The sequence below is a fragment of the Sycon ciliatum genome, chromosome 2 (genome assembly GCF_964019385.1).
Source record: "Sycon ciliatum chromosome 2, ocSycCili1.1, whole genome shotgun sequence".
In the NCBI taxonomy this organism is placed as follows: Eukaryota; Metazoa; Porifera; class Calcarea; order Leucosolenida; family Sycettidae; genus Sycon; species Sycon ciliatum.
In genome coordinates this window covers 45,010,516-45,038,482 of record NC_088644.1, presented here as the reverse complement: position 1 = coordinate 45,038,482, position 27,967 = coordinate 45,010,516, and the positions used below count along the sequence as shown (strand labels likewise).

Genomic DNA, 27,967 nt, shown 5'->3' with positions numbered 1-27,967 from the left:
TGATATCACGGCACTCCTCGTGCGTGTGTTTTGCACATACTTGCAGAGAGTCTAAGCAGAAAGCGAGCAAATAGTAATTAATTTGTTTCATTGAGGGCTTTGCTCCCAGAAGCAGCGCTTATTTTCGCAAGGCAAACGAACATTACCGTGATCCGTGTGCTACACCCGATTGATCCTGGAATATACACCAACAGCTGGTATGTGGAAACATTTGGGATAATTGGTGAATTGGTGAATGGTGATTGATTCAAAGTAACTCGATGGTTCCTATCCTTCTCTTGTCTCCGATAGGGTTTTGTTGGCCGGATTTGAATTTACCATTGTAATTGAGAACATTTCTCAGTACTGGTTTTCAACAGTGTTGCAACCAGTAGAGACGAGCACTATGGTGCTTCAGTTTAAGGTAAGTGACGCTGTAGAGTAAGTGTGACTCAACAACGTTTCTAAGTTAGCAGAGTTACGTCCACTATGCTCCCTATGCGGGTAACGGTGGTGGGGCCGTGCTACTCAGGCTAGCTTGCTGTTGTTGGCGTCTGCACACACAAAGTACGCCAGGATCAGGATTCCTTGAAAGGAAAAGAAACGACATCAACAAAACCAAAAAGCAGCGCATTCCAAGTTTCCGAATTTCATTCCCCTTACACCTCTACAGCAGAGGGAGACCGTTTCACTTACCTTCTACGTTATCTACTCTTCCAAGACACTGCCGTGATGTCCTTTCTTTTCCTTTCAAAGGACAGTTAAAATACTGAATGAAACGTATAGGCAATGAAAACATACAAGTACAAGTACATGTATATCGGATAGGGGAAGTGTGGTGTGCCACACAGCTATTTGGTAACTCGTAGCCTGGCACAAGGAAAACATGGATGCAGCAAATGGGATTTTCGGTCATTGACTACTTGATGGTCGGTCTGATCTGCGGCTTGATTCTGCAGAGTTTTGACACTCATGTGGATGCGAACACTGTGCCCGAGAGAGTCTCGGGAAAATCTTCTTTATATAAAACTCACAGTCCGTGGCTTGTTCTCCTATGTCGCGTTCTTGGGTCTCCCGCAAACACTCCTGCTTAGCTCGACATGGATGTGATTTTCTTTCCAGTCTGTGACGACTCTCACTGCAGGGCCTTTACTAGAGTCCCGCTTGTATTACTCAAGCAACCACAGATAAATGTAGCGTGTGCAGATGTGAAGGTTACAAAGTACATTAGTCAGGTTTGATTCTTGCCGACATTTGAAGCTGTTCATTTTTACTTTTCGGTGCATCAGGTCCCTTGGTAGTCCCCTCACCTCACAAATCTCCACAACCCGAAATGATGCTACCCACACTACCTCCCAGACCAGAGGCGAGACATTCATTAGTCTCTTTCTCCCCTATTCATGTCCCGGCCAGGCCTCTACAGTCTCTCATTTCTTGGTGCTGACGACTCTTGGTGCACTACCAGCGATCATACGATCCCAGCGTGTTGGGTATACCCAAGTAAAATATTTCTACTACTACTTCTACTTAAACGGCAAGGTGAAGATAACTCAGAAGTTGCGACGAACTCTGCCATTTGAAAATAAATTGAAATTCGTCACCTATCCGCACTGCGCTCTTGGTTCACATTCACCAAACCATAGCGAGGAATTCCGTTCTTGGATAGATGTGTGGTGATTAATTACGCGGAGATGAAGTTTGAAAATGTTACTCGTATCTCTGGAGAGGAACCCTCCCTGACCTCGTGATATCTTATTTGTACTTATATTTATATTGATAATAGCAACAAAAAGAACAAATTCTGCAGTCATCGCCACACTACAACGAAGTCATGAAAGTTTACCAGAATTAATTTTCTTGTCACATTCATCAGTGGAAAGTCGTGACTGAAGAGTAACCATGCTGAACAATGATTAAATATACATTCAATGATGTGTTACGAGAACAAAATACAGTGCCAAAATAGAATGAGGGAAGGTGAGACAATAGAAGTGAAGTGAGAGCTAAGTGCAAAAGGGGTGAGGAACTAATTGCAACGCTAGAACTGTGTAGTGAGACAAACAATCATGCTGTGCACCTAGCGTTGCAATTAGTTCCTCACCCCTTTTGCACTTAGCTCTCACTTCACTTCTATTGTCTCACCTTCCCTCATTCTATTTTGGCACTGTATTTTGTTCTCGTAACACATCATTGAATGTATATTTAATCATTGTTCAGCATGGTCACTCTTCAGTCACGACTTTCCACTGATGAATGTGACAAGAAAATTAATTCTGGTAAACTTTCATGACTTCGTTGTAGTGTGGCGATGACAGCAGAATTTGTTCTTTTTATTGCTATTATAAAATTGTTGTCTCCACGTCGATTATTTATATTTATATTTAACTTGCTTGCTGTCTACAGCATTGGGTATATTTATATTTATATTTATTTCAACATCTCAAGACTCGGCGGAAACACACGGGCCAATGCGAAGAGAGTGGGTGATTGCCAACCACGGCGATAAATAAAAGTAAGGGGAGGGAAAAAGAAACAGTAGCAAAATGAACAGCAACAACAACTCCGTAAAGAAAGATAATGTCTAATAAAAACAGTGAAAAACAGAGAGACGCAAAGGACATGTGGATAATGAGCTATTTATGTCGTAGTAAATAAGGGGCGGCACGGATCTTAAACAGGCGGAGTGAGGTCAGATCCTTAACTTCTCTGGGTAGAATGAGCCAAACAGAATAAGCAATAAAGAGAGGGGAGCGCAAAAGAGTGGATGAGTTACACTTAGGGAGTAAGAGCGAGTTTCTAGTTCTTAGAGAAGAGAACCAATTAAAACACATGAGATGAGGTGGGCACAACTCAAGCTTAATAGAATGGACAAGAAAAGCCAGGTGTGCACTGCGTCCATGTGATAACGGGGTTGTGTGAGCGATTTTATAAAGGGCGGTTGATGAGAGCATGTGCGGTTGACGGAGGAGAATTTTAAGGATTTTCTTGTGGTGTATTTCAAGCTTTGCAGCAGCGGAAGAGGATAATCCAACCCAAGACGTATCGGCATAATCAAATATTGGGCGAAGGTAGGCTAAATAAAAATGAAGTTAGCAAGAAAGTGGGAGGTAGGAGCAGTGGGGGGAGAGAATTCCTAAGGATTTACTTGATTTTTTACAGATATATTCGATACTTTCGAACAAAAATTGATAAAACGGCTTTATGAATGGATTGTTACTCAATCTGCGGACAGAACTGTTTCGTCCTTTGTGGACTCATTAGTGCAGCACAGAGGAAATGACCCCGAACCTGGTAACAATGAAAAATTAGTTTCCAAGCCAGATTTAAACCAAGCCGGAACGTAACTTGTCAGAGTGCTCAAACTGACAAGTCAGGAACGAAAACAGCAAAGGCACTACCCCACACAAGAGTGCTAAACTGCTACAAGCAGGAGAGTAATACACGAATGGGTTGTTTTCTTCTCGTGAACTTTCGATGAAAAATTAAAACAGTCTCCTTTAAATATTCGACGTGGAGACAACAATAGATGATATGCCAAATAAGCGCTCGAAAAGTTGAGAGGGCATGCGATTGATGCGCCCAGGCTTAGCTTGTCAAGTGCACGGGGTGTGTACAGTACACGGATTTTAGGCTTGTTGCGTGCTTACGCAATCAGGTGCTGCACGTGCATGAATGGAATGCATGCAGTTCCACCGTTACTAGTTTTAGCACTTCCTTCGGCGTTGAGATTACTGAAAAACTAAAGCTGTAAATATGGATAGAAGAAACAGTTTTGCTTGCTTTATAGCGGCTGGTGTGATTTTTCGCTGTCTTGTTTTCGGATACCGACCAACCACGACCATTGCTGTGTTCCAGGATGTACTGGTGACCGGCGTTACTCCCCGGCCCCAGCAAATGGTATTCGTCTTTTCCATAAATTTCCATCATCCTGAACTGTGAAGGAAATGGACTGCTGCTATTCGACGGGAGGAAAGGGAAGGAGAGCAAAAGAAAGTGACACTACAGTGGTGTGCTCTGACCATTTCTTGCCAGAAGATTATGTACAAGGGGAGAAAATCGCCAGAGCAAGACTGGTAAAACATTTTTGTATCTGGAGTTTTCAATCTGGTCCGCCAAGACAACAGCGGCTGATGCTAACCGGCGTCCGTCGCTCTACCTCGTGTCGTGAGCTACTGCACGGGAGCTGCCTGAAGACATACGACTTATACCTAGTGATATCCCAGGCATACTGTCCCTACGCTGGAGGAAGCATTCGACAGTATTCAATGCAATCTGGGTGACTGCAAGAATAAAGTAGCAAAATTGAGCGAAATGACTAACCAGTCGCATGTTTGGAGTTCTAGTATCCAGATTGAAAGAAAAGGCATATCAGTAACCTTGCACAACACACTCATTCGACGTTTCAAGCGGAGTCTCAAGGTAACATTAAATTTTGGCTACCCAGTAGCCACCATTTGTCACCACCACGAAATATTCCAGTCGCCATCCATTATAACCTTATAATTATTATTTCGCCTTGTTTTTGCCTTGTTTTATAAATGTGTGCATGGCCGCCACAGCCCCCTCTTTGCAGAGTTTCCTTTGTTTTTAGGTCAAATATTCACCCTACGCTGTACCACCATTCACCCTACGCTGGCTACGGAAGCCTTGACCAGGGGATAGATAGTACACCCTCGCTTTAGCCCTACCTAATGCTTCTTCACGATATGGCTTCTCTTTCCAAAACATACAGCCACCTGGTCTCTGATTGCTGGAGTTTTCTTCCATCTGGGTGCTGCTAGGCAGCCTCCTTGGTCATGCGGCAGAGGCTGCGTAGAAGGCTGTTATGTGATAACAACCTTCTACGTAACCTCTTTTGCAATACGTAATGGCGTAGTATGCAGCCTCGGATTTTCATTCAACTTTTTTACCCACTTACCTCGAGCACCCTGTAAAAAGGCGTACTGTCTGCAAGGATTGCCCTAGTAAAATAATAAATACAACAAAAATAGAACAACTCTATTTGTGCTGGCCCTGACTAATAGTGGAAGCACATGAGAAACTGATTGCCTGGGGCAATGACAGAAGAAACGCTGATGTGATTTCACTCGGGTGAGGGATGAGGTGAAACCGCGAAGCAGTCTGGGTCTTGCTTCTCAGCCTATGCTATATGCCGCTGCCAATATGCTGTTGGGTACGGCGCTCTATTGCTATTGCCTCTGTTAGGAGCACCTTCTCTGTGATGTGGGATAGGGAAGACAGATTTTCCCAGACAAAGGCAAATCAATGTTGCCAGTGTCAGTATGCCCAGGTGGTTGATAGGGGTTTTTGCAACTACGTTCCTTGGCCCTTGGGCCCCATTGCTGTTGTTGCTAGGTTGCATATGCCAGGTATTGACCTTTCATCTCACAATAGTTGAGGGTCTGCAGCAATGCAACAATGTGGTGGAAGGAACATGCAATGCTGCAGTGTACAAGTGCAATATGCAGACATTATTTCGAGTAAATTGTTACATGATTTTATTTTAGCACTGTAGCACACACTTAGCTCTCCTTCTTCTTTTGAGATGCCCAACACTTAGCCTTGATAAAGTATCTCTGCCGTCCAGAATTCTTTGGCTCTGGGAAGCAACACTCAACACTGTAAACGAATGGCGAGAAGAAGGACTCATCCCCGAATGGTTTCTGTGCCCGGCGTTAGGTACCTTTCTCGATTCTGAAGATGCTGCAGTACAGCACTAGCAGAAACACCACTTACCAAATCCTCCGAGCGATAGCTCCATCCCTCAGCGGGAAATTCTGCGTCGGTTTGTTGAGCAGCATCTATGATTTGATGGATTCACCGGATAAGCAGCTCCTTCTGATCCCGATGCAGATGGTGTCAAGGTACTCGCTGCTGTAGCGACCAGTGAAGGAGGTACGGATTTTCATCGCCCTTTCGCTGCTCGGCGCCGACTGCCATCATTGTCCCTCGTCCTAAGCTCTGGGGCGTTGGGAATAAAATAAAATCTTTCGGTGTTACCTCTGCAACAAATCATCTCGCTTTCCATCTACCGGCATCTCCCCCTCACGTAAGTCCTCAGCTGAGCAAAAGTCCATCTAGCAATCGTTTCGCCCACAGATGGGTTCGCAAAACGAGAAGCAATTTCTGGTGTACTATTTCTTGCTGCCATATCCGGGTATCAAAATGAAAAATTGAAAACAAAATATGCACAAAGGTGTCAGAGTTGCTTTTCTTCATCCGAAAATTTTCTCCAACGGAATGCTAAAATGCAGTAACAGTGGAACTGCATGCATTCCATTCATGCCCGTGCAGTACCTGATCGCGTAAGCACGCAACAAGCCTAAAATCCGTGTACTTTGCACATCCCGTGCACTTGACAAGCTAAACCTGGGCGCATCAATCGCATGCCCTCTCAACTTTTTGAGCGCTTATTTGGCATATCATCTATTTTTAATATTGCAATAAGGAGGACGAGCTTAAGTCATATTTGGACTACTTTATTAAACAATGTTAAGTTCTGGAGACGGTGCGAAAAACGATCTAAAAGGTAAGGAGAAAAAGCGATGGAAAAAAGCGGATTTGAACATGTTTTCATCCAACACTCTTCAGGAATCACCGTTGTACTTTATTAGAAGCTTCTCCGCGTGGGCATCAATGCAATGTAGATATACACAGCATGTATAGCTTTCGCATAAGCCGAAGCGACAACAGCCAAACAGGATATTGATGGCGATATAAAACATCGCACTGGAGAGCACTATATAAGTGGTGCTCTTCAGGCACAATCTTCCTCAGCCTACTCAAGCTCAACTGATGAGGGGTGAATTCCCCGAAACACTGTGTATTGAGCAGGGAGTGGTGCTTTCTTGCAGGTTTGCCGAGTCGAAGGTTCGATGGACTTCTCGTGTGCTCTGGATGGCAGTCGTGAGTCAGTCAAGTGTCAAGTAAAGTCGGCGGAATAGCGCGAGCTCCGGTGTGAGGAGCAAACCTTTCTAACAAATCATCGCCGAAGTCGCAACCACTACTTCGTGATATAAAACATATGCGATATAAAACGCGTGACGAAAATAGAATACAATTAAGACAAGCAAACGAGCAGCTCAACCGAGTTGAATTTGAATTTACTTATCATTACCAGGGTTCATCTGTGAGCAGCAACATATCTCTCCAGGATACGGCCGCTGAGGTAGGTCCACGCCCCGCGATTCTGGGCGATGCTCCTCAGCTCCTCAAGATCTGCTGAGGTCTTGAGGGTCCTCCCAACCAGCTCAAGATCGTGTCTGAGCACGACCGGCAGAGCGGCCTGCCCCTCCAGGTAGGCTCAGTGGATGGCTTGAAGTAGGAGCACATTGACAGGTTCGCCGGTGCACTCTGGTCCAGCCGCAGCACGTGCCCAAACAGACGCCAGCGGGCTCCCAGGATCGAGATCCCAAGTGGTGTTGAGTTCGTCCTCTTGTACAGGGTGTTATTCTTGGTCTTAGCTGGGTACCGTATGCCAATAACTTTCCGCAGTTGTTGTCTGTGGAACGCATCAGCTCTATGCATAGCGGTGCCAGTGAGGCCCCAAGTCCCGTTGTTGTAGTACAGGACCGGTAAGACGAATGCCTTGTATAGCCGTACTCTCAGCGATTCGTTTACAATGGAACCACGTATCCATAATGCCCAGAGCCGGTGCAGGGCAGCCGTGGCGAGTTGCATTCTCCGCGCAGCATCCTCGTAGTCACCAATGAGAGAGCCCAGCTTCTTAGTGAGGCGCCATTCCTCGCACACTCTGTCGTTCAGCCGTGTGATGTTTGTGAGTTCTGTTTTCGATTCATTGATGTTGAGGTCCCAGGCTTTGAGGCACTTTGCAATGTCGGGCAGGAGCTCTTGAATACGTTTGCAGTCAGACGATAGGAAGTCGACATCGTCGGCGTACTCTGTATCAGTTGGCAAGCCGAGCCTGACATCTAGGTCGGGTCTTGCGCAGATAATCTGTCTCACCTCCCGAAGCGCTGCCTCCAGGTAGATAACGAATAGGACAGGTGATAGTGAGTCACCCTGTGGTGTGCCTCGGGTGGTCTGGAACTGCTCGCTCTTCCCTCCAGGTAACCGGACCTCAAGAGACGTGTTCCTGAGTAGGTAGGAGATAATGGTGACCTCATCATTCTCACGGAAGCTAGCTAATATAGTGAGCAAACGGTGCCTGGATATTGTGTCGAACGCTTTTGACATGTCTATGCCGAGCAAGCCAAATGATTCCTTCACTCGCTGGCACCGTGCCGCGATCCATCTGTAGGACCAAACAACATCAGCCGTACTCCTACCACTGCGGAAGCCACTCTGGTTCGGAGACAGGAACGTGTTGACTGCATGCCTGATGCGATTTAGGGCAATGATGGACAGCACTTTCCGAAGTGCAGTGAGAAGCACAATGGGCCTCAGGTTAGATGGTGGACCTTTAGGCTTCCCAGGCTTCTGAAGTGGGACGAGAGTTCCATGGCCAACTGACAGCAGATCACCACAGTTGATGGCACGTGTGTATACTCTAGTAGATCGGAAAGGTGACGGTGAAGCGGTGCTGGGCCATATTTTGTAAGTTCAGCAGGTAGGTCGTCGGGTCCAATCGCTCTGCCGTTATTTAGGCGTCGTGCTGCTGACCTGACTTCTACTTCGCTTATCGGTATCCCAAGAGGTTTCTTCTCTTGGTGTAGAGGTGCGCAGGTGGAATCAGCGAAGGCTGCTGAGAAGTGATTTCTGATTATTGAAGCTGACTCCATCGGGCGAAGGACCAGTTTCCCGCTGGCATCATTCACCACTATCGGCGACTGCTTTTTGCGCTGCAGTAGATGCACAGCACGAAACATCTGGGCTCCGTCTTTTTGATTTTCAATTTCACGAGCTTTTTCATCTAGATGGCTGGCTGCATTTGCACAGGCGTGTTGGCGGATCATGTGGGAGAGTTTGCTGCGCTGTTGCTTTAGGATGCTAACTTCATCGGCATTCTTTTCATCACGGATCCGGTGTCTCAGTCGACGCTTCTCACAGGACATTTTTAGCGTGTCGGCGTCCATGATCCACTTTCCACCTCTCTTCCTGGGTGCAGCAACGCCCAGAGTGTTCCGCGCTGCTGTAATCACTGTTTGACGAATGCCATTCCAGGTAGTTGATGGGCAATTAGTATTGTCGAGCCGGTTGCCGGTGAGAGAGGATTCCAGCTCATCACAATACCTCCTTCGCATGGTTGGGTCCGAGAGGCCACCAACCAGTATTCTTTGGCTGGCACGCTGTTTCTTACCGTGCTCAACAGAGCTCCACACATGGCGTAGGCGAGAGAGATCGAGTCTTGCAACCACTAGTCGGTGATCAGACTCCACCAGCGTACCAGAATATGACCGGCTGTCTACAAGTAGCTGTCGTTGTCGATGAAGACAGAATATATAATCTATTTGATTGTATATAGGGATAGACACACCATCTTGAGGTCCTTTTCTCCAGCCAGTCCATGTTGTTTGGTGCCGAGCTGGATGCTGAAACGCAGTGTTGCAAGCGAAGAGATGATGTGCGTCGCAGAAGTCGGCCAGGACAGCTCCGCTAAAATTCCGTCGCCCGCGTCCGTAGTGTCCTATGCACTGATACTGAGAACTCATTCCACCAAGTTTGGCGTTGAAGTCTCCCGAAATTAGAATAACTGAGGAGGAATGTACCTTACTGAGAGCCGTGCCAAGCGATGAGTAGAAGTCCTCCAAACAGCCCTGGTCTTGTGCGACTTTCGCTGAGGTCGGAGCGTAAGTGTTGACGATGGAGATAAAGCACTTTTCCGTCGAGCGAATCTGCAGAACCGCAACACGGTCCGACTCGCTCCAAACGCGATGCACCCGCTCCCAGAGCGAGCGATGAATGCAGAACCCCAGGCCATAATGTCGGGAGTCTGAAGGGAGGCAGAATATTCGGTAGTCGCCAATAACATCGTCAAATCCATTTTGAATTTTCGTCTCTTGCAAGCTACAAATTTGAACGTTGTAGCGCTGCAAATCGGAAGCCATTTGTTGCTTCTTTATGCCTGATGATAGGCCGCGAACGTTGAAGGTATTGACAGCTAGTTTAGACCATTGTCGCGTCGAGGAAGACATGAACTCCAAGGAGCTAGAGGTGCGTCACTACCTCATTCATGTACTAAAGAACAAAATAAGAACAAAGGAAATAATATAGCAATCAAAGTTAGCAAGTAGCAAGGTGCAGTGGCAGCACTAAAATATCAAAGTGTGATACTTCTCATAAAGGTGTGCAGAAAACAAGGGTATAAGAATTATACGCGTTGCATATGTGTATCACCAACAAAAGAAAGTGAGAATGAATAGTAATAGTAAATATTGTGAAAAGAAGAAGGACAAAATGTTACGAGTTATGACTAACTGTCCACCAACGTAACCAGATAATTATTATAATTATAGTCTTTTCACAATAATTTAATTGGCTTACCAACCGAGTTAAATAACAAAATTATATATACGTCAATAAGTTTTAAGGAAGAGGACATATGGATACGAGTAAAGAGTAACTCTCCATCACTGTAACCAGATACTCTACAGCCAGAAAGTGCAACAACTAGGCACAAAGCTGACAAAGTACTGAGACATTCGACGCCCTGACACCTAGCTTCAACACATCTCCGTAGCGCTAACCGAAAGCCTTCCAATTGTGCCTAGTTGTTGCACTTTCTGACTGTATATAGCATCTGGTTACAGTGATGGAGAGTTACTCTTAACTCGTATCCATAACGTCCTCTTCCTTTCTACATTTATTATTGGCTCAACATCCGAGTTTCAATAAGTTTTGGAAGCTATTTGTCCTAAAGTAGTCTAAATGTCACAGTCTCCTTTGTAAGTTCTAAAACTAATACAAGAAACACTAATATTCTAAAGCTAGCACTATTGGAGGTGTGATTACCTGAGCAGCGAGCAGTGTGAAAGCAAGTGTAGATTAGAGAAATGCAGTTGAGAAGAAAGGTACAAGTATGTGAGTGCTTGTATGTGAGTGTGGGTATGTTAAGTGAAGAGTGTGAATTATTATTATTATTTTTTATTATTTTAACAATGAAAAATATCAATTGTGCACTCATAACCATGTATAAACAATTAAAACTGGCCATGGGAGCGTACTTCGCAGAGCCTCGCCCAGCGGGCTGGAGGGGACGACCAAGACACGCACTACCAACGCTACTACAAGATGATGCCAAGCGGATTGGACTTTCCTTGTCAAGCAAAGTCGATCTGGAGGCGTTCCGTGCCCTTGCTGCTGACCGAAGCGGTTGGGTGGGCATCTGTGCCCGAGTGGTGTCGGCACCCTAGTTTTTGTCTTCTTTTCGCATGTTTCTTCTTTTTCTGAAACTGTTATGGTCTTTTGTATCTATTCGAAGTGGCTTATGCGAACATTTTTGGCTGGTTTGCATGATTTGCATGCCCATTAATGCAGCTGCAGGCCATGCTGATGTCTACGCGAACAAGCACATAATAATAATAATAAACAATTAAAATGAAACAATTCCAGAACGTTTTCGTGCGACCATCATTAGTGGAACATCGTCACATAGTAAGAATCACTAAAACAACCAGTTATATAGCTAGAGTAATATGAAAAGAAGCGTGAGAATGCAGCACAGCTAGCTGCCACATTCATCTACTGCTACCATTCTCAGATACACTGCAAAGGTTCACACTACACGCGTTATGCATAACCGCTAGCTGTGCTGCATTCTCACGCTTCTTTTCATATTACTCTAGCTATATAACTGGTTGTTTTAGTGATTCTTACTATGTAACGATGTTCCACTGTTGATGGTCACACGAAAACGTTCTGGAATTGTTTCATTTTAATTGTTTATACATGGTCATGAGTGCACAATTGATATTTTTCATTGCTATTTTACGACTGTTGTCTCCTCGTCGGTTATTTTATTATTTTGTTAGGGGAATGCTGTAACGAATTCTTTCTGTTTGCAATCTGGATCACGAGTACGTATAAACATGGCTTCTAATACGGAGAGTGGACGACAACTACTAGCATAGAACCCCACCATGAAGCAGGAATCATTATACAATTGCAAACATAGTGGGTTGGACACCAAATGCCTGAATACCGCAGATCTACGAGTAGTCCCAAACATTGCACACTGCTTGCTGCTTATGTAATCACGCCTCCAATAGTGCTATATTTAATATCAGTGTTGCTGGTATTAGTTTTAGATTTAATAACTTACACCTTATGATACCATAAATAGTCTCCTGTGTGTGCAGCATTTCAATTGATCGTAACTCAGTCAGTCCTGTTATATTTCCAAGAGCTAAAATTCGTATTATTATTATGTAAAGGCGACGAGGAGACAATAACTTTATTAATGCGATTAATAGTATAAGTGAAGCGGACATTACAAAATGATTAATGAGAATACAATCATGTATCTAAAATGGTTGTTCCTAATCGATTTTCTTGAGACTATCATCAGGGAAAAATTCGTCTCACAATAGAGGCTATACGGAGAAACAAACTACTTATAGGTTATCGGATAGTGGGAAGTATACAAGGTGAGGTGTGAAAAACAAAACTAACTAAAGTGGGCACACACCTACACCTCACAGTTCCTCACTCTATCACATTCACCTGCTTTCACGCCTTCATTTCACTCACCTTTTGTAGTAGCTCACACCGTCCGAACACTCTCACATCTTTTCTTCTAATTTCTTTCGTCTTCTCTCCCACTTTAGTTAGTTTTGTTTTTCACCCCTCACCTTGTATACTTCCCACTATCCGATAACCTATAAGTAGTTTGTTTCTCCGTATAGCCTCTATTGTGAGACGAATTTTTCCCTGATGATAGTCTCAAGAAAATCGATTAGGAACAACCATTTTAGATACATGTATTCTCATTCATCATTTTGTAATGTCCGCTTCACTTATACTATTAATCGCATTAATATTATTATGTAGGTCGAAAAGAATATTCCCAGCTATCCATTGAAACAATCATGGAAGCGCCCCGATGTGTGGTTCCAGAGTTATGAAACCTGAAAGTCGAATCGCGGCGAATGCCGCGCAATAGCGGCGTGCGCAGATTTGAATGAGGAAATTCCCCATCACTCTGGGCATGTAGTGACGGTGAAGCACGCTCAAAATGGCATACGGACTAGTGGCAGTTTGGGAACTTTTTGAAGTAATTAGTTGTTACGAGCAAGGCGAAGAGCGAAATGGCAAGACGACTTCTGTTGGATTATTGGCGTTGCAACTAAGACACTGGGATATAGCGCCAGAGTTTTGACATTCGTGATAGCAAGTGTAGGCTCCTCTTGCGACGAGCTTTCCAGGAAGCCCAAGTTTGAAAAAATCGTCAAAAGGAGACTAAAGTCGTAGCCCGGAGAATTATGGAATTTGAGGTGAGTCGAGATCAAATTCAGTCGGCGTACATTTTCCGCACATAAATGGCTTCAGAGAGCATGATATCTTGCGCGACTGTTGCCGTCAATGTTGATTTGTTGCCGTGGATCAGTTCATGACTCGTATTTCTTGTCCCCTGGTGCTGTTGTCAGCGTGTTGTGGTCTCTGGCGATTTCATTCAAAGAGAGGGCTAGGACTTGGATGTTTTAGTGTTGGTAGATTAGTGGAGAGGAATGTGACCTCGCTCCTTGTGTGATGCAGTACGCTGAATTAACTTAGGACTAATACCCTCGCAGTCAGCATTATTGGCCTCATTGGTTTCCAGATGTGGGTAAAGATTATGTGACTAATCCAGCGGTGCTAAACATGTTTGTTGTTCGTTTGTTTGTATTTATCTGCAAGAAGAAGTGCCAAGAACCCAATAACATGAGAGAGAATGTGATGATGGCTACGGCCAACATCTTCGTGTCCTGTTTCTAACAGATGTCAATCCACACTGTACTGTCATTGGTCATCTGCTGCTATGTACTCACCGGTACTACAGTGATGAGTTGTCCAGCATCATGTTCGTGTTCTGGTGCACCTTGGTTCATTGTAAATTGCTACTCTCGCGGATTAACAATGGTGCCGGGTGGAATACCGAATACAACAATAAATCTGTAAGTCACCCATCTTGGAATATGCCGTGCAGCCATTCACACTTTCCATATCTGTTACACTGAATTGTCGGCATTTGCAATGTAATGAGATCACCGGCTCAAAGCACCGTATGTGATGGATTTTCTTGATCCATTGTTTTTTTTAGAAAGACCAGGACAAGAAGAAGCCAATGTAGCAAGGCGCATCTCAATTTTAACACTCTCACCACCAGCAATACAAAAATCGACCCACGGCGATCGTTATCACAAATAATTTGCATCACGCTAAAATGTTTTCAGATCATTACAAATTGGGGATCAACGTTGTTTGAAGTGGGCTTTCGAGCAAAAGCATCGCATGCACTCCTTGGTGAAGAATCGTTGGATGACAAAGCTCAAAGGCTTGGTTCACATATCGCCGATACGCGCCAGGAGTCATTGGGAGTGGGCCTCTTGCAACTTATCCCGGCGCATTGCGATTATGTGAACCAGTAACAAAATCATACGGTAAAATATCGCAAAGGACCACCGGCAAAGTTGGACAGTGGCCAACTCTTGCAATCTGCCCCGGCGCCGATCCCGTACAATTTTGACCAAAAGTGGTGTGTAAACCGTTCACGCCCGTGATCGCCGGTGCCGGGAGCCAGACTTTGTCAAAATTTTAAACCAAGACTCATCCTAAATTTTCCTAAATTGAAGCTAAAGATGAGGTCCGTTCGCCATTCTTGTAGCCGTTTCAAGGTGGCAAATTAAGGAGGCTCAGACCACCAAATAGGCCTTGACAGATTATGCTAGCATAATTTTTCGCATAATTCCTACCAAAATCGAATAATCGCATAATTCGAGGCAAATTGCATACGAATCGCATAAAATTGGACTAATCCGCCTGTTCGCATCAAATTCCATACAGTTGTACATGTTCTACAAGTACAAGTACAAGTAGACGCACTAGGAAGGCGTAGGTTTACGACTCCCTTGATAACATGTCCAGTCTACTACAATCAGTGACCAGGGTGACGGTCGTAGCTAGGTCGGACGGTGCGTTGACCCCGTTGAACTTTTGCTACTACAGTACAATGCCCTTTACAAAAAAAATCACCTGCTATTTTCACAGAACCATCATATACATGTACATTAGCAGCATATGTGAGCATAATGCCGCATAATATGATAACTTTTAGCATAAAAATAGCATAAGGCCACCTAGAATTAATTCGTTGTTTCGGGTCACTTCACTCATCCGTGCCAGGGTCGGTCGGTCGGGTTTATTTTTTATTCTATTTTTATTTTGGTTTACGTACATGTACATGTACATCGAATAGCTTTTGTCCATCTAGCCAGTCGATCAAATCTGACTGTAGTGTAGACAATCCAGCGCAGTCATTGACCCATCAGATCCAGGTCCCCTCCAGGACCAGATCTTGGCCTCGCTGGCAAACGAGTCTGACCGGCGAGCAGCTCTCACCTTGAAAACTTCTGTAAATAGCGACAAGGTGGCGGAGCTGATGCTGTTTCAGGACTGATTGCGGATCGGAGATAGAATACAACGTCGTCACCAAGCGCTGCATTCTGTCATTTGGCTAGCCATGGCTGCTTCTGAGGTCGATATCTGGACTGCTATTATTAGGGTTGCGTGTGTACATAGTCTAGTCTGTACATTTGCATGCACTATAAAAAATTTTTTTTTGCGGTCGGGTGAAAAAAGACGGTCGGTCGGGTGACCCGAAACAACGAATTAATTCTGGATGGCCTAATTCTGCAATTTTTCAGCAATGCGAAAAGCATAATTTCACGAAAATATTAGCATATTCTGTCAACGCCTACCACCAAACTCCAAAAATTAAAAACATGGAAAGTTTATAATAAACTTGTGAATTTGTCCCTTGGGTAGTGCTTATGTTGATTGTCTAAACAAATGGGGGGGGGGGGGATCACAGATATGCTTGTCGTCGTGTGAGTTGGATACATGAAATTTTACCATTTTCAATAAGAAAAAGCTGTTCTATTTCCTGTTGAAGTGTATCTTCCTCAGATTTTTGAGTCTAATCTATGCAGGCCACAACTATGACACATACCCACCATTGATAATTGTATTATCTTACTTTACTTAGGATATTACAACAATTTGGTGCAATTTGCAATTGCAGAAATATAGTACAAATACGTACTCAATCTGCGGACAGAACTGTTTCGTCCTTTGTGGACTCGTCAGCGCAGCACAGAGGAAATGAGGCCGAACCTGATAGCAATGGAAATCAAAATTTCCAATCAGGCCCGAGCGTACCCTGCCACAGTGCTCAAACTGACAAGTCAGTGAGCTCTGCATAACGCAAACAGCAAAGGCACATGTATTCTGCACCATGGTTAAAGAATGGAACATGACTGTATTCAGTGAATAAGTCTGGGAACACATAGTTCACAGAATGAGATTCATTGCCTTGAATAGTATAAACTAGGATTTACCGCAGTGATAACAGAGTGAAAAATAAAAATCACCATGACAATAGGCCGTCGAAGTCTGACGTCACAGCTTCTTGACAACGCGTAGTTACTTGGCCAAGTGGTGACAAACAAAAGTCGTGTCACCCGCACTTTTTGTGTATCCAGTGGCAGCAGCATGCAGTGAACACAGCTACAACATCATTTTGACTGAGGAGCGCGCGAGCGAGACTTTTTAAATAAACTGCGACTGGTCGCCGAGTTTGTAGTTTTCGCTTCGTAGAGAAGAAGAAGTCGTAGCTGATTTGTTGCTTGGCCACTGCTGTGCCTGTACTGTCGTTCGGCTTTACATGTAGTCGCCGGCCAAGAAGCAATGATGGGTGTCTCTGATATTTCTATCGCAGCGATCGCTGATTTCTTTTAGTTCTGAGACCAACCAACTCAGGGCTGAGCTCGTTTCTTTGTCCAGCGGCAAGCGAAAGTCAGAACTCCTATCTCTCAGATGCTGGTAAACACTCAGCAGGAAAACACTGCACGAGTGCTTGAGAGCGAACTTTTGAACAGCATGCGTACGCGGCGTTCCATTTTTGCTGTTGAAAAAAAGCGTACACTGTTTTTGCCGCCTTTGGTTTCGTGCCCGTGCGGCCGGCCGGGCGGCTCAGCTAGCTAGCTCAACATTTTTGTTTGTTTTATAAGGCAGGTTTTGAAGCAATATGGTTAGCATTATACGTCCATTTTCGGAGCATTATCCGCTGGACCCTAGTTACGACGCTCACAACTTTGCCATCATGTTTTGTTTGTCCCTCTTGTTGTTATTTACTCATATGGAGAGCCAAGGTTTAATTTATACAAAAGAGAAAGACCAAGGAACTACAAGTTACGCTATACTGTCCACTAACACCACCAGTTAATAAACAATCAGCTCATGCGATAACATTGCACGACACTGACCGACGGTACTGACGCTCTACAACTAACTGGCTAACAGCTCCAGCACATATTGGATTCACACTCCAACAGCATTCCAACTTGGAAGGTTGGAATGTTATAGAAATAACATTAGGAGGTGATGGTGAGCGCAACCAAGATAAGAACGAGCTGAAAGTCTCACCTGTGAAGGACGTTGGCGGATGTTCATGCATGTCGATGATGATACTGGCAAGACCATTGGACAACACGGTCAAACCACGATTCCAGAACGCAAAGCAACATTCCACACAACTTGTGTTATCGCATGAGCTGATTGTTTAGTAACTGGTGGTGTTAGTGGACAGCATAGCGTAACTTGTAGTTCCTTGGTCTTTCCCTCTTGTTGTTGGGCATTATTTTGCTGTGTCGTACTTTCGCAAGTTTATGCTCCTTGTAGTATGACCACATTTGTTGTTACTTTGCTTATTTTCCCCAGTGCTCTCTACCCACTATTGATGCTCTCTCACATGTCACTACTGACGTTCTCTCACATGTCACTACTGATGCTCTCTCACATGTCACTACTGATGCTCTCTCACATGTCACTACTGATGCTCTCTCACATGTCACTACTGATGCTCTCTCACATGTCACTACTGGTTCTCCGTGGCAACGCGCGGCCGGATGGGGCTGTACTCCGAGTGCCTGGGTCGACTGGGCGCGGGAGTCGACTGTTGTTGGTGTTGCGGAGCTGTTGCAAACACCGGCTGAGCGTATCCCGATCGGGATTGTTCGTGGGCGTGGATGGCACTCACCTCAATCGCCTTTTGGACGGCTGCATCCAACGACGTAGGTCGTGGAGATGCAAGTGCCAGACGCAGGTCTTTCGTTGCCTGGCCGTCGATGAACAAGTGGAGCAGCATTGAGTCCAGGAGCGGCCCACTCTGCCCGGGATAAGCCTTGCGTGCCAGACGTCGCAGCTCCTGCGCGAACGCATACTGGGTTTCAGTGGCCAACTTCACTCTCTGTCGGAGCGTCGCCTCGTACGTAAGGGCCAGTTGCGGAGGTTCCAGTCTCGCGCGCAGCGCTTCGACTGCTTCGCGATAGGTGATGTTGGGCGAGTTAGCGACGATGTCCGTCAACATCTCGTGTGGCACGCCAACCAGACGCGCCGGCAACAGGCGCAAACATTGTTCATGGGTGTAGCCTGACAGGGCACATGCGTTATCAAAGTGGCTCATATAATTTACAAATTCTTGTCCAGGTTGACTGCCAAACGTGTCTGGGAGCAAGATTGGTTTGGGCAAGGAGGTGGTGGCGGCTTGAGCATGTGAGAACTTACTTGAACTTGCTCGTCCTGCTGGCGACTGTGGTGGTGAGGGTAGTCGTTCGTCGCGTGGTGTGCTGCTTGCTGCTGCATATCTGTTGATATCATGAAAACTCATCTCTTCTCTCTTTCGTGCCTTCCGAGCCTTTTTCATCGTTGAAAAAAATTGAATCCACCAAAAAATTTCCAAAGCACAAAAAATGTTGAGCTAGCTAGCTGAGCCGCGCGGCCGCACGGGCACGAAACCGAAGGCGGCAAAAACAGTGTACCCTTTTTTTTCAACAGCAAAAATGGAACGGCGAGTACGCATGCTGTTCAAAATTTCACGTGGCAGACTGTACAAGTACATGTACAACCTACGTATATGGATGTAGTGCATGCAGTGATGCACGTACAGAAAACAAACAAAATGTAGACAGGCAGGCGCCGCGCGATGTTGCAAAGACAGGCAAACACTGAAGCCATCAACAAGCAGGCACTCTAATTATCATGCACATAAAAGAGCGAACAGCAAGAGACGACAGTCATCATTGAAGTTACTAGTACTAGTAGTTTCATAAAGAAGACAGGTAAATCTACGACATCTCCGAGGTAGAATGGGTGACTTGCGTGGTCCAGAGTGTCAAGGCTTCTTCGGAGACGATCCACAGCTCAGGAGACGAGATCGATAGCGTTAACCGCTGCCACCAATGTAGGACTCCCTTTCCAAATAGTAATACCAGACTATTCCCAGGTTTCATCAGACACTCAATCTGTTCATATTGATAGTAAAACTATGGTTACTTGTCACAGAGAAGAGGAGAGAGAAAGGCAAGAAACACGTGAGCATGCACGCGGCTTACAAGGCCAGAAATTCGTCACGTGGACAGGAGCAGTAAATACGAAATACAAATGTAAGAAATAACAATCGTCAGTAATCATTGGCCTATACTACACATGGTTGCGGGATCCGGTATAGCAGGCCGGTATATCAAGTCCCGAGTCAAGCTCCGTATGAAGACATCCAAGAAGAAGATTGCCTGATGAGTCCAGCGGGGACGAAACGTACGCCGCAATCGAGCTATGTCGTTGCTGTGTCATCTTCTATGTGCCATGCAGGGAACAGTTGTAGACGCTGCGTGTAAAGGGAGGCTGGGCCCCTGACGCCTGGACAACATGTGCGGGTGCACAAAAGGTTTTTTGTCAGGCAAAACCTCACTAGCCTGTGATTTTAATACTTCTGTCGAACGGGACCTTTGTTCTCAGGTCCTGAAGTCCTCATAAGTCGACGGGATATGTTTTGAAATCACGAGCGAGTTGTCGCTGTTATGATTTCGAACACAGTCCACGAACAATGAACGTCGCGATACGAGCATTTCTCAAAGCCAAACGGGAAGGCTCGGCACGCGGAAACAAAGCACGAGTAGCCTGGCAGGCTGTGACGAGAAGTTTGGGAAATGTTGGCTTGATGGAGTTTTGTTCGTAGCTTGTTCATATCGTCTCGGACATCCCAGCCGGCATTAGGCCGGACTTGTGGCAGGCAGGTAGCAGTGGTTTCAGTGTAGTGTAGTGTAGTTGTAGCTTACGTAGCCAAGTTGCGACAAGGAGAAATCTGTGCGCCATAGGCGAGATCTCCAGCGCAAAGCTATCAAAAGTACAAACTGCGGTAGCTTCAACGGCTTCAAAAATAATGGGATCTGTATGTCCTGGCATGAGGGTATGCAGCTGGTGATGTATGGACGTTGTCCATCTGGCTGACTATTCTGCGTAGACAACTGACTCTGTGCAGCTGCTGGTGCACTTTGCTGCTGTACATACGGTGGGTAGAAAGTAGTTGCAGGATTCTGGCTGCTGGCTGTGGGTCTGGCTGATTGACCTCTTGCACTCACTACTCTGGCCTGTCCAGGCTGGCTAGGCACTTTCTGCTGGACTGTGTAGCTACTTGGCTGCACTTGAGAAGGCACAAAAACATCGATTTTCGGCGAATTCAGTGCGATAAATGCATATTCGGCCAAAATATCGGTGATTTCTTCAAAACCACAGTTTTCGGCGAATTTTTCATGCTGCTATTTGGGAAATGCCTACTACAGACCAAATGGGAAACAAGGGCGGCAGCACAGTCACGGAATATGTTGAATGACAGGAAAAAGTTGAGGTTCAGGCACGCAATACATTGACTGCATACGCCCAGCAGCAGACATCCAAATACATACACAAAAGCATGCACGCACACACACATGCAAACTCACACACCCACCCACACCCACCCACACCCACACACACACACACACGCACACACACACAAGAATAATTGACGATAAATTTATTGTACTTGTTGCTCACTGCCAAACCTGGTCACGTGGGTCTCCACGGGAGGGGGGGGGGGGGAGAGACTCAAAAGGAATCTTGGAAAGATGACTCAATTGGCTATTGAAATCCCCAAAACTCTGGGTGGACTTTTTTTGAGTTTCCATTAAATTTGTACTGCATTTTCATCCATTGTTTTTCTTTTCACCGTAAAAGTGGCTTCATACACTACTCCCGGGGGTAACGGGGATTTCAAACAAACTCACGTTTCAGTCACATTTTTGTCTGATGCAGAATGTTCCGGAAAACTCCATGAATTCGCCTTGAATGTCCCGTTATTTTTCTTAAAAAAAAGTACAGTGCGCAATTGCACTTCGAACTGTGCATGGCACTTTCAAGACCTGACCAGCCTAGCCTGCAAGATCTGCACTGGCAGGCGCGGGCGCCGACTGATCGAACTGCGCTGCAGGGTCGAACAGTGCTGTACGCAGATCTGCAGTTTATGCTGTCGAACGTTTTTCTTGCGGGAAAGCTCTTTTTCACTTGTTTTCGTGACATTCTTGGATTTCGAGAGAAATCCAGGGATTCTGCATGTCTTGTCAAGGGATAGAGATTTTGGTGGCTGGTCGGTTTGGATTTGTATCCGCTTTATGATTTTTTAATGCTTGTTCTTTGTGGTTTCTCCGAGTCTTTCCTGTTGTCTTTTTGTTTGACCTTTGTTTTCCATTCTCCTCCTATGCCCTCATCATTTGTTGGTATGATAAAAGGAATTGAGACACAATCAAAAGTTCGGCTTGCTGTGTGGCGGGGGCCAGTGGGACAATAACGCTATTTCATTATGGCGTGCTTTGTATTCGTAGACGCCGAAAACTTTGAGGTCGGCAGAGCCGCCTGGCCCCACCAACACTTCTCGCACATATCCGGGAATACACAGAAAGTTGGGTGTGGTCCTTGAAAGAGTGCTCAATGCACCGGGGTGCAGAGCTTCATACAAAAAGAATGGGATACGGAGCTTGGGTTGGCTGTGACTCAGAGTTTCACGCCTGTCTCGATCCTCAGACAGGAATGATTACAAAAACTCAATGAATGTTCTTGATATAGTGTGGTAAGGTGCTAGTGGTATCAGCGTATCCGGGAATATAGTGGACTTTCGTATAAAAAATAGAATAAATCTTTGATTTTTGCTGTAGCTCTATAAATTGCTGTATTTTGACATTTTTCCATTATTCCCTGTACTTACCCATGATGAGAAGGGAGCGAAAACATTCGCTTACGAAATTGGCTTACTTGACTGTGTGGATTGCGTCGATGCTGTTACCTTTTCTTTCGAAATTGGATACGTTTCCAATTTTTTTCCTGATGAAATAGAAAAATTCCATTTCACTAAGTACCCATCCAAATAGAAAAGGGACATCCGACTACAGCCGACAATCACAGGTGATACGCAAAGAGGAAAGAGCCTGAAGGAAGAGCCCAATCAGATCCTACACAGAGAGGTTGCGTCTACCTGAGCCGTAACGAGCAAGAGTTTGAAAGAAAGTCAGAGCCCATTGAGAGAATGGAAGACGATGTCCAGATGTCCAGAGCAGTAACTGGGTACCGTCAAAAGGTGAAACCCTAATCCTTGGATGATTGCTCACTCAATCGCAATGGGAAGGCGTCAATGCTGAAATTGGCGCAACTCACTGGAGTGACCTTTTATGCGGCCTTGATATTGATACAGCCGTTTCTAACTTCTCGTCTGCCCTCGAATCGTCTCTCTCAGTCTGCTCTTCTCACCGCGATCACCAGTCAACCACCAGAAACCGAAGCCACCCTTCACGCCAGGATCCACCATGGATGAAACCGGTGCTCAGGGCAGGCATTAAGAGAAAGCATGACCTCTACAGCATCTATAAAATATACCCTACCCCGTCCAATGCAACGCAGTACAAACGTCAGCGGAATATAGCAAAAACGTTATCACGTGTAGCCCATAAAAAATACATCCAGTCCATCACTACTTCTCTCACCGACAGCCAGCGTCCATCACTTCACTCATTTATAAGAACTCTTCGTAAATCAGCATCGTCATTGGGCTCTAGTCCAACAGCAATCACATGGTCTGACCAAAGTTCCGCCACTGCGCCTCTTGATATTGCGGATGCTCTGAATGAGCAGTTTACCAGCTTCTGCGTTAAGGATAGACCTGAATGGTTAGTTCCTCCTATCCACCAAATACCTGTAGAGTCAACGTTTACATCGCTGACGATTTCATCCCGTACTGTAACCAGATACATACGCAGTCTCCCCAATAAGAAGTCTCCTGGTTACGATGGTATACCAAACGAAATCCTGAAACACCTCCAAGACAGCCTAGCATATCCGTTATCGCTGCTCTTTAACATCTCTCTGTCGTCTGGAATCTTTCCCTCCGCATGGAAATACGCATTAGTGGTCCCAATTTATAAGCGCAAAGGCTGCCGGTCGGATGCAACGAACTACAGACCCATCTCCCTACTGTGCTGTATTTCAAAGCTGTTTGAGCGCATTGTGTACGATCAGCTATATCGACACTTGACCCCGTACTTGCATACCATGCAGTCTGGTTTCCGGCGAGGGGACTCCACAGCTCTGCACCTAGTCCACCTAATCCAAACATCATGCAGTCCCGACATTTGAAAGAACATACTGGCATGTGCTTCTTTGACCTGGCGAAAGCCTTTGACACTGTTTGGCATAGAGACCTGATTGGGGAGTTGGGTGCCTATGGCATTGGTGGCAAGCTGCTTTGTTTCTTTGAAAGCTACCTAACTGACAGGTTACAGGCTGTACGCTTCGGCAACACCATCTCGTCTCCCCAGGCAATTAATTCTGGTGTGCCACAGGGGTCAATCCTGGGGCCACTATTCTTTTTAGTCTACGTCAATGATCTACCGATGTCTATCCCTAATGTTTCACTGTTCGCCAATGACACCACAGTTTCCGCTTCAAATAGTTGCAAGCAATTGCTAGTCAATGACCTCCAGAAAAAGATAAACTCCACCATTTCTTGGATGTCGACTTGGAAGCTGAGACCGAACACTAGTAAGACCAAAGTGATGTTCTTCTGTAGCGGTGCTAGTGATCAGTTCTGTAATGTGTCTTTATCATGTCCTGGCAGCTCATCGACCATAGAAATTGTCGATGAACATAAGCACCTTGGTATAATTATTGACGACTGTCTAACATGGGCTCCTCATGTAGACTATATTTGCAAGAAAACTAGTAGCGTTCTCGGCATACTATATCCTCATCGATCTCATTTGCCAAATACATGCCGTTCTATGTTTTATCGCTCATAGCTATTACCTATTTTCCAGTATGCATGTCAGTCTTGGTGTAGTCTACGTCAACATCTTGTGAACAAACTTGAAATCCAACATAAATCTCTTCTTAAAATATTGTTTAACAAGCAGCGCTTATTTCCTAGTCTTGAGCTCTATTGTATCAGCAATACTCAGCCACTGCAAGATAATCGCAAACAGCAGCTATGCGTTTTGATCCACAGAATTCGCCTAGGCAAAATTCCCATTCATCTCTCCGTATTCAATTGGTTTTCTCTGTCCCGATCCACTCGTAATAGTCTCTCACTTCCCCGTGCTAATTCAGCCGCATTTACCAACTCTCCTCTGTTTTTGTCCTACAGCCTTTGGCTGCAACTTCCCCAGCATGTTAAGACATCAAAATGTCTTTCCAGCTTTAAAAATGCACTCTGATCGCATAATGTAGTACGATAGGATCTCATTGCTGGATTCTTGTCTATCCTTCTTTCTTCTCTTTTTCTATATTCCTTTCTTTTCTTTTCTTGCCGTGGTTGGCTATCACCCCTCTCTCGCACTTTGCGTGCCAATTGGTCATGAACCAGGAGTTGAGTGAAATAAATAAATAAAAATAAAAAGTGTTACATGCATAGGATACCTAGACGGCAGTGCACAGTAAATGGTGCAACAAAATTTCCCTTCATTTTCAGAGCTGCCCTACAGTGCCTTATGCAAAAATCATGTATCCCTCTATAACTTTCAAATGTTCTGAAGTTTTAGGAAACGCAGAACGAAGTTTATAATTATGCCCTCTGCCGATATCTCCCTGGGGTTACCAACTGAAACTGCCTACGCCGACGATGTGGATTTCGTGACTACTGATGGTGAGAGGCTGAGGACCCTCCTTCCAACCATATCCAACAAGCTCCTCGAATGGGATTTGAAAGTGAATGAGACCAAAACAGAGCACACGCACATCGAACGGCACACTGATCGCATCGAGGAGGAGTGGCGAACCACCAAGAAACTCGGGTACCTATTAGGTGATGCCGAGGATATGCTACGGCGACAGCAACTGGCAACTGTTGCCTTTGGTAAACTCTGGACGCTGTGGATCCGTAGGTCGCTAGTTTCGGAGGATCTCCGCATCCGGCTCTATAATGCCTTTGTACTCCCTGTACTCTGCTACAATTGTGCAACATGGGCACCAACGAAACAGCAGCTGAGCCGTATTGAGGCCTTCCACCGAAAACAGCTGCGGGCGCTAATCGGCATTGTGTTCCCGAATCGGATTAGGAACGAGAGGCTCTATGAGCGTACCGGCGCGGTTCCTCTCGGCATTATCATCTTGAGAGCTAGGTGGAGGCTCTTTGGGCACGTCCTCCGGCTCCCGGCCGACTCCCCACCATCACTGGCCATGGGAGCGTACTTCGCAGAGCCTCGCCCAGTGGGCTGGAGGGGACGACCAAGACACACACTACCAACGCTACTACAAGATGATGCCAAGCGGATTGGACTTTCCTTGTCAAGCAAAGTCGATCTGGAGGCGTTCCGTGCCCTTGCTGCTGACCGAAGCGGTTGGGTGGGCATCTGTGCCCAAGTGGTGTCGGCACCCTAGTTTTTGTCTTCTTTTCGCATATTTCTTCTTTTTCTGAAACTGTTATGGTCTTTTGTATCTATTCGAAGTGGCTTATGCGAACATTTTTGGCTGGTTTGCATGATTTGCATGCCCATTAATGCAGCTGCAGGCCATGCTGATGTCTACGCGAACAAGCACATAATAATAATAATAATAATAATAATAATAATAATAGATTACTAATAATTGAATCCATGAGTCATTCGCCCTTTGTGGATAATTCTCTAAAACAATGACAGATTCTGTTCGAAAAGCATTGAAATTTCCAGAACTTTCAAACCTTACAGCACGCACTTCCTCTATTTCTGCTTGATTTCTTCATCAATATAACAAAAGGGGGGGGGGGGGGTTGCAAACATAACAAAACATTAACTTAATGAACCCAAACGAAGACCGAGGATTTTTGGACCCTTTCTAGCTCGATGATCCGCCAAGGACTATGAGTCATTGGGGAAGTCCCCGTTTAGGTATACTGTTTAATATCATATTCCGCTCTCACGCAGATTGTAGCAATTCAAGCCAATATATTTTTCAAGCATCGGCGACCGGTTATTTTTCTGCATTGTCAAACAATGAATCGTTAGAAATTGTGTTTTCTTAGCTTTGCAATCAACCTTATGCTTGACAATAGAAGAAAATGACGGAGACTATATTTTACTCGGATGGTGAGCCAATTAAATTATTGTGAAAAAAGGAAGGACAAAATGTTACGAGTTATGACTATAACTCAGTAACAATACTCCTTGTCAGGTTTGTGCCATTTTGTCGCACTCGCTGACTGTAGAAGATCTGGGTACGTTGGTGGACAGTTAGTCATAACTCGTAACATTTTGTCCTTCTTCTTTTCACTATATTTTACAAATGACGGAGACTATAATTATGTTACAGTGGTGTGTGTGAACTGTGCAACCTAACCCAGTTGCATATGAATCATGTTGTGGTTAGGAGTCTAGGTTATTTCTGAAAACAAGGTCATGATTCGCCGTTTTAGATTAGAACTACTACAATCCTAAACTCTGTGTTTTGTTCACTACCCGGAACTAAGCAAGAACAACATTGTCCTTGTGGCTTGTCGTTTGTAGAGAGTTGCGCGATAATCACATCCAGAATTTAAGTGATGGTGTGTTCTCTGGTCTAACAAACCTCCAACTACTGTAAGTATACTCAATTGCACCACTGAACGCAGGGAACAGTTGCATAACGCAGGGAACAGTTGCATAACGCAGGGAACAGTTGCATAACGCAGGGAACAGTTGCATAACGCAGGGAACAGTTGCATAACGCAGGGAACAGTTGCATAACGCAGGGAACAGTTGCATAACGCAGGGAACAGTTGCATAACGCAGGGAACAGTTGCATAACGCAGGGAACAGTTGCATAACGCAGGGAACAGTTGCATAACGCAGGGAACAGTTGCATAACGCAGGGAACAGTTGCATAACGCAGGGAACAGTTGCATAATGCAGGGAACAGTTGCATAACGCAGGGAACAGTTGCATAACGCAGGGAACAGTTGCATAACGCAGGGAACAGTTGCATAACACAGGGAACAGTTGCATAACGCAGGGAACAGTTGCATAACGCAGGGAACAGTTGCATAACGCAGGGAACAGTTGCATAACTGTGTTTATATATAGTACTGCTTAATACGTGCACAGGCCAGCGTGGCGCGAGCTGTGCTAGGATGTACGCAGTAACTAACAGATGGGACGAAGGCATTGTACAGACCCCGTGCATTTAGCACTTACCATCGACCATGAGTTACAAACCTATCGTCGTTTTCTGTTATTCTTATTTTATTTTTTGATCTTTCGAATAGATCCCGTGCATTGAGCGCCTATCATCGAACATGAGTTATGTGCCTATCGCCTGCTGTCTTTTTACTTTTATTTTTTGTTTCCTCTCTGCCCACTCTGCCTGTCTTCTGGCACATGCGAATACGTGGACTTACTGTTGACGTAAACGCAGACGTGCGTATAATAATAATAGTAATAATACGTGATGAACAAACCTGGAATATCTTTGAGTATTATTATCTGGAGAATGAAGTTGAAGACACCACTGCAGCTGTACTTAT

General features: G+C 45.2%; 1 long non-coding RNA gene across 1 annotated transcript; it reads left to right on the top strand.

Moving 5' to 3' along the window:
* The first annotated feature begins 2 nt into the window (after window positions 1-2).
* LOC135810910 (uncharacterized) lies at window positions 3-27,047 on the top strand. The gene is made up of 4 exons (XR_010552452.1): window positions 3-197; window positions 292-403; window positions 13,855-14,030; window positions 26,973-27,047. It is a non-coding gene; the product is annotated as an uncharacterized LOC135810910 (long non-coding RNA).
* Window positions 27,048-27,967: the final 920 nt, after the last annotated feature.